Raw genomic sequence first — 18,365 nt, forward strand, 5'->3', positions numbered from 1 at the left:
GTCGAAAATACTAGCAAAGCACGCTGGCAGGCACAGAACAATACAAGAGAGAGAGACGCGCTTACAAGATCATAGCAATGCCTCAGTCCAGGATCTTGGTTGGACAAGCTGTTAGATCCAGAAGAAACATCGTCCTTGTAGTTTTTGCCAGCTGCATAACAGGTAACAGCGACCGGTTAGTATATTTGAAGTACATCGGGCAGGTGATGCTGGACGGGTTTAAAGGTGACAAGTACCTAGGCCGTGGCGGGTGCTTGGCATCACTCCAGACGGTGGGAATCAGGTTAGAAACATCGAGGGTGATAACGCTGCGCTGGCTGTCGGGGTCCGGTAAGGAGATCTAGAACCGTCGAGTAGGGTGTTTGTGGAGCGGCTCCGGTAGGGTGGACTACGGTGTGGGCGAAGCGGATCTATGGCCGTGGACAAGGGCATAGGTGAAGCTGCTCTGGTGGTTGGGTTAAGGATGGTGTCGACGACGCGGATCTGCGGCCATGGACGGGGCGTCAGAAGCTGCTCTGGTGGTTGGGTTAAGGATGGTGTCGACGATGCGGATCTGCAGCCGTGGACGGGGCGTCAGAAGCTGCTCCGGTGGTTGGGTTATGGATGGTGTCGATGACGCGGATCTGCGGCCGTGGACGGGGCGTCAGAAGCTACTCCGGTGGTTGGGTTAAGGGTGGTGCCGACGATGCGGATCTGCGGCCGTGGACGGGGCGTCAGAAGCTGCTCCGGTAGGTTGGATGAGGGTGCGAGGAAGCGGATCTGAGGCCGTGGACTTGTGAGTTGGCAAAGCGGCCCCGGTAGGGCTGAGAATGGTATAGGCGAAGCTACTCCGGTAGGGTTGAGGATGGTGTCGGCGAAGCGGCTCCGGTAGGGTTGAGGAAGGTGTCGGCGAAGCGGCTCCGGTAGGGTTGAGGAAGGTGTCGGCGAAGAGGATCAGAGGCCGTCGACGGGGGCGTCGGTGGAGCGGCTCCGGGGGGTGTGGACGAAGCGTCTCCGCTGGGGAGTATGAATGAGCCGCTGCAGATGCGCGGCGGTTGACGAGAGTACCGGCGAAGCAGATCCGGTGCCGTGGACAAGGCCGGCACTGAATGGGCTGTGGTACAGTGGTGGATGAGCAGTCTACTTGTTTCTAGGGGAGGTGGGAGGGGTAGATGCGGCCGCAGAAGCAGATCCGGCGAGGTGGACGCCGCTGGCAGTGAATGGGCTATGGTACGCCGGTGGATGAGCAGTCTAGGGTTTCGAGAGGGGAGGGGAGAAAGGGCGATGAAGTACGGACGGCGTGATGTAAGATGCTCTGGTGCTGTGGAGTTAGTCGTTTTTGCGGGAGGGGGAGAGGAAATAGGGGTGCCCCGTAGTGGGGGAACCGGAAGTTACCAAAGCAGCCCCAACCTATCATGTAGATGAGGGCGGTATTGTAACTGTTGGTCTCCATGCGCCAAGGACAAAAGGGAGATTTCGCATGCTAAAGACTAAGGTGGCGGAAATTTTAGAAGGAGGCGGGAGATTTTGCCGCCCGCGGGATCGTTCGTATCCAGTTTCAACCAATTTTGGACCGTGCTAGCGGGAAGGTCATGCTAGACTGTGTACACGGGGCACGCGTCAGCAGTTAATAACTGGTGTGAAGTCCACCCCAGAAAAAAAGACAATAACTCGGGATGATGCGCCGATAACTTGGACGTTCACACGGGCGCGGCCAATCGTACGGGAGTAGTGGCATGTTCACAAAAAAGGGATCAAACGCTCGGCCTATGTATTTCTCGTGTAAATAGATAATTTAGTGCCATTGGTTATTTACTTTAAACATAATGCATTGACGTGTTAGTGTAGAGGCGCACAAAAAGAAATGGATATTGTAGTCAGCTACTTAAAAGTGTTACCTCATATGATTACATAGCCTCCATTTCATAAATTGCGTACCCGTTGAATTCATATATGAATATTACATATATTACTTCAAAATAGAAACTTAAATCATCCAAGACTAATGAATTTGAATGCAAGAGTAACAATGGTGCATATACATGATAGGTACATTGGTTGTTTGAAGAAACATCACTGTAACTTTGGCATGCACAACTGAAATGGTTTATTTAAATAGAAAAAATGTGATATGTGAGTGTCCAATCTTGATAGCGTTGAATCGATATTGTACCTTTGGCCACGATACGAAGTAGATATTGACTTATGTTCAAGCGATGCACGTCCACGATCGCTAGATAGTGATACGTGAATGAATTGTGCAATCTCTCTCACACGCATACATATCTCATTTCCCTATGGGCATCGGAATCACACACGCGCACTTCGTGTATTTCTCTCCCTCCGTCAGGGTTAAATTCGTCTTTCTACCCCGTCCTACAAGTCTCTCACACAGAAACACACACGTTCTCTATGTCTAACACGCCCACCCCTTTAATTCCACCCACCCACAACCACTAATGTCTCAAAGTATAATAATGTCTCTCACACATATGCTATCTACCTATCCCTTAATATAGCTAGATATGTGTCACACAAACTCCTTCTCCCTACTAGCAAGATGCCCATGCGTTGCACGGAACATTAAGATGCATTTGTATGAGAAGTTTATCTTGTGGGAGAAAAGGATGAACGAGGGAATGCCTTATTTGCAAATGCGGAGAGGGGTGTGGGTATCTTTTTGCAAAATTGCCATAGTTTCCTTCCTGTCCGTCGTATATGAACCGGATGGCCTATATTGCAGGATGGCAGGAACACCATCATCACCAACTCTGTTTTTTTATAAGAGTAGAGATATGTGAGTGTCACTGCCCCCCCCCCCACACTCACACCCACACTTCCCAACACCGAAGGAGTAGGGTGACACCTCGATCTTGATACTAATCTATCGACTGGCTTCTCTCTCAAACATACACACACACACACACACACTACCCGGCACCGAAGGAGTAGGGTGGCACATCGATCTTGATAATAATCTATCTACTCATCTTTCAAACACACAGACACACACTCGCTAGTTGTGCCTCTGTTCCTACCGCGCACACTCTCGATACGTCTTTCTCTCCCCCCAACAATGATAGCAGAAGGGTGACAACTCAATCTGATCATAATCTGTCAATTGGTTTCTCTCTCAAACATTGTGTCTCGGTGCCTCGCTCGGTAGCCCCCTCGATATGTAGACTTCTCGCGCACGCACAGCTGTAGTGACGATGACGCTGAACCCAGTGTGCCTTGTTTTTACCGGCCTCATGTGATAGTTTTCACCCTGTTTTCTGTTAATTAACAAGGCAACCTTTTCTTTGTTACTACTAGTGAATCTGAAATCATTCGGGGCAGACATAAAATATATCACTTCAACCCAATTATCGCAGCAACTATTTTAAAAGAAATTAGCTAGCTGCCCGTGCGTTGCACGGAACATCAAGATGCATTTGTATGAGTAATTTATCTTGTGAGAGAAAAGGTTGAACGAGGAAAGGCCTTATTTGCGAACGTGGAGAGACGTGTGGGTATATTTTTGCAAAATTGCCATAGTTTCTTTCCTATCCGTTAGATATAAATCCGACGCCCAATATTGCAGGATGGCACGCACACCATCATCACCAACTCTGTTTTCTACTCCCTCCGTCCGAAAATACTTGTCATCAAAATGGATAAAAAGAGATGTATCTAAAACTATAATACGTCTAGATACATTTCCTTTTATCCATTTTGATGACAAGTATTTCCGGACGGAGGGAGTATTTGTCTTTTTAGAGATTTCAACAAGTGACTATGACCGGACCTTACCAACATACTCAAAAAAGTAGTCCATAATTTTGATGTTACCCTCTTTTCTTGGCGGTGCAGTGCTATCTGGATACGTCATAAATAAATCAAGGACAAATCTGACCCCTTCCTGAAAAGACATACGGAGCAAAATGAGTGAATCTACACTCTAAAATATGTCTACATACACATCCGTATGTGGTAGTCCATTTGAAATCTGAAGAAGACAAATATTTAGGAACAAATGGAGTATATATAAGAATAGACATGGAGATATATCTCCAGCATGGTCTACAACAAAAATGTGCTGGGCTGGCTAGCGCCGGATGCTCGCAACGCGATGACATGAGTTCGAATTCTGTCTTTTAACTTTATATTTTTATATTGTATATTACAATACTTATTTAATATATACTTCTTTCGCTACTGTACTGACAGTGGAACCCACAGAGTACTTAGAATACAAGATTAAGTATGGACTTGTTTCTTTTTAACTTTCTATACGAAGCTGTAGCCACCCTGCAAGTCACGTGTACACTGTACATGCAATTAACTTTTTATAGAGGGACAATCATACAGGCAATTAACTCAAATGGATTGGATGTCACTCTATTATTTCCAGCATAAAGAGCATCTCCAACGGCAGCCGGCAAATTTCCTCCCACTTCCTTAAGCGGCGGACGACATCAAATGCCAGCGGCATACATTTTTACAACTCTAACCAACCAGATGAAATTCGGGCAAACACGGACTAATTTCATATAAGCATGAATGATTTCGTATAAAAAAGCCGGATCTTCATATAAACATGATGGATTTCATTACATTTACATGAACTAAGAGGTGCCAATCCGGCTCTCTTGTATAATTAATACTCCCTCCGTCCGGAAATACTTGTCCTAGAAATGGATGTATCTAGACTTATTTTAGTTCTAAATGGCCGCTCGCGGATCCCTTTGTCTTCCTCATGTCCGTCAGACACTTGCGGGGTCGACGAAGGTCCTCGGAAGAGACGAAGGTCCCAAGTGGCGGCGGCCTCCCGTTTTCTACTTCTCCTCGATGATGGCGGCGGACACGGAGAAGTTGGCCACCGACTCGTCGCTCTCCACGCACCCGGCTTCTGTCTCTGCCTACTTGGCGCTGCCGCAGGCACGGGAGGCGCACCCACAGACATGGCAGGCGCGGCCACCACAGACACTGGTGGCGTGGTACGACGCGACAGCAACGGCGCCCCGTACCGGCGTGCTAGCCGTCGTGCCGGCGTGGAGCAACTCGCCCCTCCTCATTGAGCTGAACTGGAGCGGCGAGTTGCTGAACCACGCGCCTGCTTGGGGCGGCAACTGGCTCCATCGGGCCAAACAAGGTTGGTGAAGCACCGAGCGGCCTCGCCCGTATCCGGAGGGCTCGGCGGGCCACCCAGCCGGGTAATATGCCGGAGAACGGCTCATCGAAAGCCATCGGAAGAGTGGAAAAAATGGTGAAGGAGGAGATGGGGGAGGGGCGGAGGGGTGCGATTCTTGCCCGCTGTCTGTCTGGCCTCGTGTAAATAGAGGGCGGATGGTAGGAGCTTGGCCGGCGTCTGGCCTCGTTGAAACTGAGGGCGGACGGGAGGAGCTCGGCCGGTGTTGCGTTTAATTCCGGCCCGCTCATGAACGGACGTGTGGCAGGAGTAGGATTCTCGGTTTGCATGTGGGTTTAACGGAGGGGTTTAAAGGAGGCGCCGGGCGTGCAGCGGGCGGCGCAGTACTATTCGATTTGACAGCAGTAATGAGCCGTCAAATCACAAAGGCCCTCGCCTCTCGTGAAACCGACCGAGCTAGACTGCCCCGCCCTCTAGCCTTTTAAAAAATGTATATACTCCACTTTTGTACAGTAGTAGTATCGATGGATTGCGCCATGGAGCAAAACTTGAAATTAAAAAAAAGGTGGTACATATAGAGAGCGCTCGTCTCCAAATTCTGCATATAGTACTATTAAAAAGGCTTGTCACAATAATGGTGTCCAGCACAAGTGCACAACCCACCCCTCAAATAAAACTAAGCACCCTGGAATTCTTTGACAAAACTAAGCACCCTGAAATTCTTTGACAACTAAACTGCTGGCTATATGATGTTGGCCATATATATTATACGTATATAATGTGAAGAAACGAGTGGTACTACTATACCAACTAAAAGATGAAATGTAAGAAATACTAGTATGTACGTACTGAAGAGTTAAAGTAACAAGAAGAAACATAACATAGTTCTGCTGGGGGCTCAGCACAACACACCCCTCAAATTAAATTAAACACACCTGAGATTAAACTTTGCAACTATTCCGGTAAACACTGCATTAGAATCACCATGAGCAACGACACTGCCACCTTACTCGGAGTCCTCGTCCACGTCCTCGACTTCGTCCTTGTCCCTCTTCCTCTTGGCCGATACTTCTTTGCTTGAACCGCACACTTGGCTGTTGCTCTTCATCCAACCTTTGTAGATATTGAAGCAAAGGTAGCCATCCATTGCAGCGTAGTTGATGTTGTCTATATCTAGTACATTCCGCTGCCATGCATGACGATGAAACATGTATGGAGGTTTCTCCAGTTTACCGTACGAAGGATGAACCATGGCTCCTGCCAGGGTCAGCATTGAAGGCTGACGAGAGGACACCAGCCGATTCTTCTGGAGGTCAAAGGTGTTGCCTACAACGAGGCCTATCCGACGCAGGACTTCTTTGTCATTACCAAAGTCTACAGTAACGAATTTGACTAGCTTGCTCTCGCGGAAGTCCTTAAAATCCTGGCACTCAACGTCGGCATGGCATATGTGGTAGACCAAGCATAAGTCATGCACGCAAACCTGGATCACGGCGGGCTTCTTCCTCTCTTCGTCCTTTAGATCCTTCTCTCGTCCCAGGACTGTGGTGTACTCAACATCTAGCCCAGCGACCCACTCATCATCTGAGTCTTCGAACATGCGTCTAAAGCGAGAAAGGCATCCTTTAACCGTCGCGGAAGAACGGGTGTAGATGACGTCGAACTCATCGCCGGTGATGGTTCTAACCTTGTACTCACCGCCGATCGCGGAGATTTGGGACGCCATGGATTTGGGAGGAGGGTTAGGATTAGTGGAACTGCCGTAATGTGAATGGACGAGACGACTAGGAGCGAACCGCCGTAGTATTGAAGGACGTGCGGGGACGAGTAGGAGCGAACTGCCAGCGTGCGAACGGCAGGGTAGTGGCTTTCCATTCTTCCATGATACGTGCTTCCAAGGGCCCTTGGATCTGAGATCGAACGGTTGCATGGCGTGATTCTAGACCTATGGGTGAATATCCTATCCTGGAGGGTTATTCTGCAAATTTTCAGCAACTTAGCATGCGACCGTTTGATCTCAGATCCAAGGGCTACCAGCAGCCCGTATCGTGGTCGCGCCTACCACGACCGTCACGTCGCTCGTGCGGTCGCGCCCTTGGAGATTTAACACGGTGTGTTAGGCTATCTGATGTTGGCATGTCATACATAGTCATCACTTAGTCACTCATACTACAACAAGGTTTTGGCTATAAGGTTGGCTATAAGTGTATTTTTTTTACTTCTCTCTATCTCTTTCTTCGTACTCCCTCCGTCCCATAATATAAGAATGTTTTTGACACTAGTGTAGTGCCAAAAACTTTCTTATATTATGGGACACAGGGAGTACTAGTATTTATTGCATTGCCAAGGAGTGACCTCTTCCAATGAAATGGTGTTGCTAAGTTTGCTTCATTTAATTAGCTATAGACTCAAAATTGTCTTTTCACCTAGGTACACGCGCTTAGCACCGTTTCTTCCTTGGGTCACCAAACTAGTCTCTCTCTTCTTGATTAACTTGCCACATCAGACTTTATGCCTATGTGGCAAGCTTAAGCACCTGTAGGAGCAAGTAAGTACAATAGTGCGCTTTAAATGGCATTTTTGCATATGTGGAGGAAAGAGAGGCAAGGAAAAAGTGGAGAAGTGGGCTCTCATGCAAGAGCCAGCCTCTACTACATGGTGGAGCATTGGGAGAGGCACATGTATGGAGGTGGTCAGGAATCGGGAGACTCACGCCGGTCGTAGCGCCGCAGTTAAAATGATAATGGCAAGTCAAATCACGGGACCCCACCTGTCCAGCAGTAACTCGCTGTCAAATCACACAGCCCTACATTTGCAGCAGCCTACTCCCTCGTCTTCTCGCGTCTCTGTCGAACCGACTAGGCGGAACTGCCCCGCCTACCACGCAGGAAAATCCCGCGCAGTATACTCCCTCCGTCTAGGTGACCAAGGTGGAGAGGAAAACGAGAGAACTTAATGTTTAGTATTTGCTAAGGCTGGTTGTAATGGTACTAGCCTTAGCAATTTTGATGAGGTGTCATAGAATTAAATGAAGAAAGAGAGAGTTGACTACTATGTGTCATACATGGCAATAAATAAAGTACTACATGATACTAATATATGATACATGGCGCAGGAGTACTAAGTATTATTAATACAGTTTTGCTAGAACTCATCTAGATGAGATATAATTTGGTCTCATTCATCTTTTATAGCCATTGTATGTGATGCTATATAAGATGCGTGTGTCCTGACGTGGGTTGTATTTGTTCTTGTGCAACGAACTGACCACTGCATGTCATGTTTGATAGTCTCAAGTCATTAAAAGCATACAAGCCCCACATCTCTTCTTGGTTGATTCCTCTATTTATGTCAAAAAATAAGAAGCAACGTGAGAGTTAATGCACCACGCCTATGTGTTTACTATTTGGTTTTCGTAAGATGACTTAATACTCACCTAGACGGAGGGAGTATTCGATTTGACAGCGGGCGGCGCAGTTCCCGATACGGCTTTAATGCGGACGAGGGAGGGAGTAGCGGTTCCCGATATGTTGAACGCCCAATGCATCCTCCTTCAATTAATGCATGAGGGAAGTAATGGGAGGAGGTCCGGGAAAAGAGGCTACACGATGTGAATGCAACACAGTTTGCCCTCATTGCCCTCATATAAAGGCGCCCCTCCATTCCAATGCATCTACCACATCGTACGCACCTAAGCATTTGCCTAAGCACCTACACTAAGCGCAAAAGAGCTCACTCTAGACCCATGGCGGCGATGCGCGTGAGCGGCCAGCAGCTGCGCTAGCTGGTCCACGACGCCGGCCTGCGGCATGGCACCGAGGATCGTCTCCAGACGGTGTTGGAGACCGGCTGGTGGATGGCCGTCGTCGACGCCAACTACGACTCTCAGTTGGATCAGATGATCGTTGCCACCAACAACAAGTTCACCATCCTCAAGAGGCTCGCGGACGACATCGCCGTACTCCTCCAGCCCGCGCGCCCGGGCTCCTCATTGCCTGCCACCCTAATCGGCCTCCATGGCCGGAACCTCTTTCAAGCACTGGTGGCCCTGCGAGTGCCCGCCGACGCCACGAAGAATGTCCACCTGGAGGTCGCGCTCGCCGCGAGGCGCCTCGCCCTGCACGAATTCGTCGACCTACACATCCACGTGTACGATCAAATCGTGTACATAGGTATCTACAAGGCCAGTGAGGACGCTACGACGTTGGCCTTGCTCAACCGGCTGGAAGCCTTGGATGCCTTTGCTGAGAAGCACCTCGACCTCGCCACAAAAGCCGCCGGTCGGTGGCCCGGTGCACTAAGTTGAGGAGGAGGAGGTCGTACGTTCGTGGATCCATCTTTCTTCTTGCCTTCTGTAACCACCACTGCGATTGCATCATCGTGGCCTTAATTCTTATTGTGCTGTTGCATTCTCGTTCCAGTCAATACCGGCATGTGCGATCCCTTTGCTTAATTATATGCATCACTGTAACTAGTACTCCATCCGTCAATTTATAAGTTGTGCTTACCTTTTCCATCAACTTCGTGCAACGTGCGGGCATCTTGCTAGAAACACTAGAATATGTCTATATAATCCGTATGTGATAGTCCATTTGAAATCTCAAAAAAGACAAATATTTAGGTATGGAGGGAGTAATATATTAGGACTATATCAAAACAATAGTGATTTCTTTCAAGTTTGTGAACAAATACTACTATTATACTACTTTGGATCCGTCGCAACGCACGGGCACATTGCTGGTAAAAGGAAAAGGCCTGCCACGTTCGCGTCGCACCCCCACACGCCCGGGAATCAGGAGTACAGCACGGCCCGTCCGGCACAACACATAGCTTAGGGAAGGTGTGTTGCCTAGCATTTTCACTTTCATGTGGGACCGCCATTGAGCAAACCGACACCCCGCCCGCCGCCGGGTTGGAAAACAGAAATGAGGGGAAGATCTAGCTGTAGCACGGAAGCCAAGAAATTTGGTGTCAGACGGGCTTGTTGATAGAGTAGGAGCATTCTGTACTAGTACTACTCCTACTAGTACCAAGTTTGTACTCCTAATACTATATTACTAGTACTACCACTATACAACTCGTAGGTACGTGCACGGCACAACATCGTAGGAACAAAAAACGGAAAGATCTTGTTTTGGGTGATTTATCTTTTTTTCAATCAACGTAGTATGAATAATATGATGTGGGGGGCACCCATGAAGCTTATGTGGCTTGGTTGCATGGCTACGGAAGGTTAGAGAAAAATAAATAGATAATGTGTTTAGAGTGCACTCCACTAAATAGATATACTTTGGATCCATTGCAACGGACCGACACATCTATATCTATACCCCCTATATAGTGTGTGAAAAACTTTGAAAGTTGGTCGTTGGATGAGGCCAATCCGACGGTACAAAGATGGCAAATCCGAGCACTACTGGCCGTTGGATATCATCCACCAGATTCTGCCACATGTATAATCTAGAAGACTCCATGGTTGAACTTAATTCATGACTAACTTTGCCACAACTAAGCTTAGGCAAAGTTATTAGTTCTTCAAAATGAGAGCCACAAGTTGGCCAGCCTAAGGGAATCTTGCCACATTTTGTGTGTGTATCTCATGTGGGGCCTTAGTGTGGCTTGCCTAAGGTGTGGCTTGAACCAAACACTCACCTAAGTTAATCAAACTTGCCTAACCTTACATTCCACCAGATTTTGCCACATGTTAGAATCCAGAAAGCTCCACATGTAGAAGCATAATGCACAAACCACCAGAATCTCATGCGTGCAATGCACGTGTACCTTACTAGTACTAGTTGGTAGTAGTAAGAAACAAATTCCAGTTTTGGCATGAGCTCGTACTGCGGGAGCACCACAAGGCCTGCCGCAGGAGTTACATTTCCCTCTCGGGGCCCACGGGACCGAACTTCAGTGGCTTAGTGCCCGGCCTATGAGTCAATGACATGCGGACCTTAAATGCGGCTGGCCCACATGTCATTCTCATGGTGGTGGAGTGGTTCGCGACTCACTCGTTCGAGATGAACCGGCCGGTGGTGGCGTGGCCGTGGCGAGGGTGCCACAGCTGGGCATCGGGGCGTTACGAGGCATAGATGGCCACACCGGCGGGTACTACCTGTAGTACATAAGTACTCCAGCTGAGGATTGATGACCGGGACGAAATGTGTCACAGGCGCTGGATGAAAATTCGATGGTGCGGGAGTATGGATCGGAGCACAGCAGCGGAGCAGGCAAACCGCGTCCAATCGGGTGTGTCTGTGGTAGAAAGTTGATGGTCGCCGCAGTTCAGCTGGCCCGCATGTCATGCACACAAAGGCAGAGGAGCGGTGGGGCCGAGAGGGATGAGGGGCATGTCGGGGGGATGAGGATCCCCTGACGCGAACAATCCTACCATTCTGTCACTGACATGTGGGACCCATAAGCGTGGGTCCCACCTGCCAGTGAAGGAAAGGTAGGGCAAGGCAGTGATAGCCACGTCAGAGGATCCATGTCCACGTCGGGGGACGTCGTGCCGTGGGTTGGAGCGGCATCGTGGGAATCGCTTGTCGGTGTGGCAGTGGTAGAAACAAGAAACGTGATGGTCGCCGTGGTTCAACTTCCATGGACAAGCTGTCATGTCTGCTGACACGTGTATATCAAAACTAGAGTGTTTATATTTCAACCACGTGAACAAGTATTATTCTACTACTTTGGATCCATTGCAACGCACGGGCCAGCACATTGGTAGTAGTAGTGTCCATCTCTATCTCTAGAGGCCTTCCCTCGTTCATCCTTTTCTCTCACAAGATAAACTACTCATACAAATGCATCTTGATGTTCCGTGGAACGCACGAGGATGTTTCCTTGGGGGTCTCTCCAGCGCGGCGTGGCCGTAGTTGCATGTTGACGCCCCTTGAGATGCCGACGTTGAGGGGCACTCGGATTTCCTCCGATGAGCAGGTAAGATGAGTTTGATCACGTAGTAAATGCATTCTAAAGACTACTTCCGTGTCCATTTCCTAATTCTCCCCCTGCCCACTGTTTCACAGGTTAGGCTCGGTGCGAGTGGAGATTGGCTTGCATATGTACGGGAGGGTACCAACATCAATTTGCACAACATTTACAACGGTGACACCGTTCCCGTAGAACCTTTGTCCAACATTGGGATCAGCCATGCAACGGGCCACCGCATGAATTGGTACGATGCAACCACGGTGAGATTGAATAAGATAGCACGAACCTTGCACATGGCGGTCAAAGGCGGACCATGCTGTCTGCGGTCGATTTGTTGTCGTACGAGTAGGAAGACGCTGTGCTCCTTTCTAACCGCCCCACTCGTGTACGAGTAGGAAGACGCTGTCTCCTTCTCCGTCTCCGTCTCCATCTCACTGTGCCCCCGTGTACCGTCGCCTCACTCGCCTCCCCTAGTACCACTATTCCCTCGCTAGCCGCTCCAGCACCGACATCCTTGTCCCCCGTAAATCAAGCCTCCTTCCAAACTCCACCATGGCCGAACGCGAACCGCGCAGCATCCATATGAGCCGCGATTGGAGCAATCTCCCCAGTGACATCCTCGACCTCTGTTGTTTGTGTATGGATATGTTGAGCACCCTGCGGCTGGCTGCATGCTCGAGGGACATGCACACGGCCATCGTCGAAGCGAGGCCTAAGCTTTTCAAGACACCCTGCTTGCTGCTATCTGGTCTTGCGAGATTGGCTCACCATGATACGGAGGCGTGCATGATGCCCCTCGACTTCAATCCGGTCTCCATTAGCCGAAACTTCTTTGCAGGTATGTAGTGGGTCTCCGTACATCATTTCCCTCGACATCGATCCGATCACCATCGCCCAAAACTTCTTGGCAGGTATGTACTGGGTCGGCATGAACTCCCACTGGATGGCTGCCTTCAGAGAAGACGGTAAAAAGTTGGTGCTCGTGAACTTTCAGACCTCCCATGACATTATCCTTCCTCCGTTGGATTATATAGAGTATTACCATCGTGGTCCAAGTCATCTAGATTACTACGTCAGTTGGACGGACCTTGTTTTGCAGAAGATTGTAATCTGCGAAGTGCCCACACGACATGCGAATTACGCAGACTTCAAGCTAATTGCCTTGATCGACCGCGGACTCGCCTATCTTTACGCTGGTGCCTTCTTTAGCTGGAGACAACTCGGCTCGCAGTGGATCATCGTCAAAGCTGATACACACTTCTGTGATGCTATTTAACACAATGGCATCATCTACGCGATCGACAAAGCAGATGGCACCACGTATTGCTAGGACGGCGCGTGTAAGTTGTTTGAACTTTTTGTGATGATTGGCATATCCCTGTTTGAGCAGAATTTGAGTAGAACTATGGCAATGTATTAGAGACACCGTAAATCAGCTATATTTGGAATGAGTTAATTCATGCGATTGTGACCATGTCATTACAGCCAATTTGTACCCTGAATAATCAAACGGTTAGGAATATATGGATATTATCCTTATTTTACAGTAATCTATATACTACTACTAAATATGAGTGTGTATCAATGGCCATGTTAGTTTCCTCATTTTCATGATGTAGAAACCTGCACCACACTGTTGGTTTCATCTAACCATACATTAGGGAAGTAAATGTGCATATGGAGAACTCTATATTTGGAAGTAGTGAAATCCTGCAATGCTTACCATGTGTACATACCTATATTCGCCCTTCAGCAATCAATGGCTAGAATAATATCCTCACAAAAATTTTGCCCACAGAACACGAGTATATAACAATGCATGGTCTGTTAGTTACCTTGAAGAATTTGTTTGTGAGGACAGAACATGATTACTCCCTCCGTTCCCAAATATTTGTCTTTCTAGAGATTTTAACAAGTGACTACATACGGAGCAAAATGAGTGAATTTACACTCTAAAATATGTCTACATACATCCGTATGTTGTGTCTATTTGAAATGCCTAGAAAGACAAATATTTGGGAACGGAAGGAGTACATAACATGCATGACATGGTAGTTTCCTGTGAAGAATCGATTGCGAGATAACATGAGTATAACCATGCATGGCACTTCTATATTTTCGAACCCAGTATACATTTCCCTGTATTTTCCTCCCAGTTCCAACAGGGACATATCAATGATGTTTCTTGCATTATCCTACTCATACTCTAAACAATGCTGATCTTACATTAACAATGCCTGTCCTTTTTGATATGATGCAGTGTCCCTACAGTTACTGCCCTTTGTAATCACACCACCTTTGCCAAAAACAGGGAAGCACAACTGGTTCCTCGCTCGGTCAGACGACGGCAAAAGACTGATGATCATTCGGACACATGAGCCGGAAAAGTTATATTGCAAAAACCCCACTGTATACAAGCACCGTGTAATACGTGAGTATCCGGACAGTGGCTGTTACGTCTATGAGCAGGATACCAGCTTGTTGGGGCCTTTAGGATTTTTTAGTTGGAGGCGGGTAAACAGCCTTGGTTCACACTCTCTGTTTCTCGGACTCAATTATCCGATTAACCAGGAGATCACCGTTGGCAAGGACCTTGATGGCAGAGAGGCTCTGTTTGCTATGGAAAACTGTGTCTACACGGCGAGCCCTAGGAGTTCGGGAGCAAACTCCCCTGATTGTCAACGATACAGCCTGCAGCCAAAAGAAGGTGAGAATGACAAAGGCATCCGGATTAACTTTGATCCTTGGATGTCTCAATTACGATAGGCAGTGATGTGGTTCAAGCCTTCAGGTTGATAGGTAATTGGGCTGTTGCATCGAAAGGGTGGAGTACTGGTGTCTTCGGATCACTGTTCGCTGAAGCGGGGCTGCAAATTATGATGGTGTTGGATCATTTCTTCGAATGACTTTGTTGTCTTTGCTGCTGGTTCTAGATGGGTAGTTCTTTCTTTTGTTATGCATATTCCTTGTCATTTGGTCATCCTCGTCTATGTCACTCTTACTATGTAATAGTTGCTTCTGTTTAGAATGTCATTCTCGTCTGGATCACGAGAGTCTGAGCGCTGCAGATGGGTGCATTTTGGTGGTGTAGCAAGACTTCTTATGAACTATCATGTCTTGCTGTTTATGTCAGTAGTAGTCACTAGTCAGTGTTTGAATGTTGTATATATCGTTGTTTCGAACTGTTTATTGTCTCGAACTACTGGTGGGCTAAATGAGGGCATCACCATTCTCCAGTGTTCAGAGTATATCTCCTTTTTTCAAGTTATATAATTTGAGCTCAGTGTATTTTCGATGATGTACACTTGTTTGGGCCAGTGAGGTGTCGTTGAATATGGGGCGAGTAGGAACGCAATGCCAAACAGGTCAATTATGACTCTCAGGCCGGGCTCTCAGAAGATCCTGAAAAAAGGCCGGGCTCTCCAAAAAAGAAAGAATAAGGACTCTTAGGCCGACATGTGGGCGCCACCGGTGTTTTCATGCGCTTGCGCGCCGAGAGCGTATTGGCGCGTGCTCGAAATTCATGCTACCTTTTCATCCCTAGTCTCCCGCCCCTCCCCCACCTCTGGAATCTCGATTCCTACTCCAGTTGCCCCAAATCCCCCTCCTGTACTCCCTGTACTCAAGCGCACTATCATGTCGCCGGTCAACGCGGATCTCCGAGCCGGAGATCCTAAGGTCCGTCCTGCCTTCGGTCGCTGCGTGCTGTCGCTCAACAGTGGCATGGCGGCGCTTGACGACCAGGTTGCCGGCAAAGTGCTGATGGTAACCATCAACGGCGACCGGCCTCCCATCTCGCTGGACGACCTTGTCAAAGCTCTTGGCATTGCACATGGCATCCAAATAACTGACTTGCTCGTGGAAGTCTGTCCGCCACCGGCTGATTTCTTTGTCAGGTTCTGGACAACTTTCGACTGCAGTCGTGTGTTCGAATCTTCCCGGTGTTTGTTCTGTGATGGCGCGCTGGTGAGCTTTGATCGGTGGCACCCAGGATGGGGCTCGGTGCCCTCTGAGCTTGAGTTTTTCACAAAGCTTGCCTTCCACGGCATGCCTCGACGTGCTTGGAACAGCGAGTCCATGAACGAGCTTATCAACGACCTTGGAGGTGAGCTCGTAAGTATGTTTGTTCCTCCAGACAGCTGGGCTCTGACGGTTATGGCATGGATGAAGAAGCCGTCCACCATACCGAAGGTGATTGGTGTTGAGATACCGGTGCAGGAACCGGGGTTGTACTATTCGTCACCACCAAAGCCGCCGCGGACCACGTTAGGGATGTACCTGTATCGAGTGTTCGTGCATGTCGAAGAAGTGGTCAATCCATCAATCGAAGTCTTGCCGCCGCCGCTGGTGCCAGGGTCCGTCGACGACGTCCATTACAGGAGTCAACGTCAGACTTTCCCCGTGTTGCTTGGAACGATGGATGGCATAGGGCCTACTCCATCGCGCGGCGGAGGCCACTGCTTCTTTGGGAGAAGAGGCAGGGCTGGCTGCCTGGATGTGCTCTAATTTGAGGTAACAACTGAATCTTGTCAGATACTAGTTAAATCCGAGCTATGGGTGTGAAGCAGTGGTATGCCAGTACATTTGATTGTGACCTGTTCTAATTTTGTACCTGAACTTTTTTTAGAAAGGGCTGTACATCAACTTCATGTGCTAGCAGAACTTATTGTGTTGTCTGTCTGTTTTCTTTGCACAACATTCAAGATATTTCCCCGTCATTGATAAACACGATGAACCGTTATGTATGACTTCTTTGGTTTCAACATAGCCCTTCCCGTAGCGATCCACTGCTTCCATCCTGATTGTGCCGCCTGCGTGAAATTTTTATATGCAAGTTCAGTGTGCTATGATGTTCTATATGATTGTGTCAACTATATAAGTTTTTACTGAGCATCGGCAATGCATATGGCTGAAAGATGTATTTACGAGCATCGACCGATGGGTCTCTCTCTCTCTCTCACACACACACACACACGCGCGCACACGCACAAGTGGGACCCGTTGAATTATTTATTTGCTCATGACAGCTTTTAATTAGGTTCCACTGTAATCTAACTTTTTTCTTAAGTTATTAATTGAGCTAAGTGACTTCAAAAAGTTGTACAGAAGCCTTGTTTGGGCCTTTCCGGCGTCGCTGAATGTGGGCTGAGTAACCATGTTAGGTTGTACTGTACTACACAGGCCTTTTTTCAACATCAGCAATGCAACTGGGCCGACAGTTGTACACAATATCCGGGTCAACTTGTCATTCTCTGCCCCGCTGGGCTGCAAACTTTCCTAGGAGGTATGCATTAGGCTTAACAAGAAAATGGACTTTAAGAAATAATAAATGGGATGTAATTATAATAACTGGACAATTACTATGCACCAAACACGTAATTAGTTTGAAAAATATATTATTTTTGGAATTTGAAAATTTTAATTTCATTACTTGTTGCGCGCGCAATATTTCATTGGATTTTAACGTAATACAACTTTATTTTGAAATTATATTTAACCTGACTAGAAATTTTGGATAAAAATATTTCAGATCCCATCAAAATGGGGGAATTTTTTTAATTCTGTTTTCAGCGGTTGTTTGAAATTATTAATCGTTGTCCTAGCTAGAAGTTGGGCTGTACTTTTAACAAACTGTAAATGGGTTGTAGTAAATTCCATTAGAATTAAAAAATGGGTTGTACATTCTTACAAATCGCAAATGGGCTATATGTTCTCTGCCAAATCCGAGCTGTGGGCCTACTAAGTTGACGCGTACCAAGGGCTTTGTCAACTTAGTCAATATAAACGATTCTAGCTGCAGTGATCGTACGATGTCCATCCAACGGCCATAGTGCTTCTTCAACCTCTGGTCTTCTTGCTCCAGCCGCCCAAAGCAGCGCCGGTCGTGTCGCGTGCTCCTGCCTCCCGTGGCCGGCTGTGATGGCGCGGAGGCCTCACCGCCCCGTACTACTCCCACCGCTGGCCAGGCCATCCCTCTAATCACCCACACCCCCTGTTATTCTGCGGCGATGGCAGCCTCACACCGCAGCCGAACCAGTGAACCCTCGTACTCCTCTCCGCGCGGACTTCCACTGCTATGTCTTCCCCGGCTCCGCGTCGTCCCCGTCCTAAGCCTCGCCGTCGTCCAGACCACTGCCCTGGTGCTCTCGGCGTGGCATAGTCAACGTGGTCAACGACCGACTTCCATCGGAAGAGTACTGTACGTGGAGAGGCTGACAGCTGGGTCCAGGCGGCCGCAAGGAAGTGCCTCCTTATTACGCGCAAAATAATTATTCCTCCACCTGACAGGAGGGACCCACCGGACGGGCCACCTTATTTTGCAAAA

The sequence above is a fragment of the Aegilops tauschii genome, chromosome 2 (genome assembly GCF_002575655.3).
Source record: "Aegilops tauschii subsp. strangulata cultivar AL8/78 chromosome 2, Aet v6.0, whole genome shotgun sequence".
Taxonomy (NCBI): Eukaryota; Viridiplantae; Streptophyta; class Magnoliopsida; order Poales; family Poaceae; genus Aegilops; species Aegilops tauschii.